This window comes from Frankliniella occidentalis, unplaced genomic scaffold, assembly GCF_000697945.3.
Source record: "Frankliniella occidentalis isolate FOCC.00 unplaced genomic scaffold, Focc_3.1 Scaffold9, whole genome shotgun sequence".
Classification (NCBI taxonomy): Eukaryota; Metazoa; Arthropoda; class Insecta; order Thysanoptera; family Thripidae; genus Frankliniella; species Frankliniella occidentalis.
Genome location: NW_026267139.1, coordinates 650,914 through 652,496, shown reverse-complemented (window position 1 = coordinate 652,496; position 1,583 = coordinate 650,914). Strand labels below are relative to the sequence as shown.

The window sequence follows — 1,583 nt, the reverse complement described above, 5'->3', positions numbered from 1 at the left end:
CTCCCTCCGCCTCTCCGCCCCTCCGCCCTCCACCCGTCCCGTCAGAAACGTGATTCTATTAAGTGAGCCCCTCTCCTCTGGTGCCGGGGGGCGCGGCGGCCGGCACAGCTCGCACCAACGTCTCCTATCCCAGAGTTTAGTGCCTTTACCTATACAGCCCGCAGCCCGCAGTAAACACGTCGAAAGCGTCAAGAACGTGTCACTTTTTGACATATCAGATTGACGTCGAAAATTAACGCGTTTGTTGCCTGAATTTTGATTAAGGGGACGTCATGACCACTCAGTAATCGTTATCAGTCTGACGATCGAGTCGGTGTTTTGAGACATACATGGGGAAGAGAAGGCTAGCCTTTACTTGTTTAAGTTAGGTCCGGTAGATGTGTTAAGCCCCCCCACCCCCTCGGGCTACCTTCCCCCCTTTTAGCCTCGCCGACCGTCACCGACGGTATCTTCCCAAACATCTAGTTCGCACCTCCCCTGCAACTGACGGGCCGCAACCCTTCGACGCCGGCCGTTCGGTCAACACACACGGCCCTTCGGTCGGGGCGGTGCGGGGCTGCTCCTGCTTCGGACCGGACGCGGACGCCACTGCGCTGTCAAGTCCACGGACTGACGGGGCGGACGCGGACGCTGAGTTTCCCCCCGTGCTGGAGTGGTGCCGGGGTGAGTGTTCATGGCATATGCCTTTGCAGACAGAGGAAAAGTAGTCCAGGTCTCATAAAGCGTCAAAGGTGGCTGACTCACGCCGCGCACTTTCGCAGTAATACTGTACCGCATGCACAGGTGCGGGCGGGTTTGCCTATCCTCGCTGCTCACGGCTCCATATGATGGCCCTGTGCAAGTAGGCAATACGTGTGCATGCGGTACAGTAGTAAAACTGTACGAAAGTGCGTGGCGTGAGTGGAGCCACCTGCCCTAGAAAAGTCACGACCCGAACTTTATTTTAGGTAACGGCCCCGAATGTTTAGGGTACGCGCGACAGTACTTCTGGGTACGGCGAGTAGACGTTTGGCCGGACAACGGCTTAAACACTTCCGCTGATTTTGTCCCGTCCTGCCAGGCCGGGGCAGGAGCTCCACAGTGGCAGTGGCCACGTCTAGATGGCCTAATTTTTGATGAGGTTTTGGAGTTTCCTCCCGCCGTCTGTCGAAGCCGATCGAAATATCGACGGTATGGTTGACAATTTCCAAAATTTTCCGGAAAATTTCCGAAAACTTCCCGAAAATTATCGGAAAATAACGGAAAACTTCCAAAATCTAGGGAATTTTTCTTTTTTTTTCCCGGAAATTTTCCGTAAATTTTCCGGAAACTTTCCAGGGCTTCCAAACCTAATCGATCGTAACTTGAGACGAGCGCCTCCACACCATTTCTATTTCTCCTGTTTGTCACTTTGAGGCGCTTTGTCCGCGCGTGTCATGTCCATGTGATGGCTGCATCGCCCACCTCGGGTCGCGCAGGCGGCGAGGCTGGCTGGGGGCGGCCAGGGGCGGCCAGGGGCGGCCGGGCCGCCGCCGGTGGGACCGGAAGGAGAGAGGCGGCGAGGAAGGGCAGAGAGAGAGGGAGAGAGAGAGAGAGGGAGAGAG

The 1,583-nt window shown here is 56.3% G+C and overlaps 1 protein-coding gene across 1 annotated transcript in view; it reads left to right on the top strand.

Moving 5' to 3' along the window:
* The window catches only part of LOC113204048 (cell division cycle 5-like protein), an 11,219-nt gene that overhangs the window by 7,251 nt on the left and 2,385 nt on the right, over positions 1-1,583 (top strand). The gene's annotated exons all lie outside the window — the stretch shown is intronic.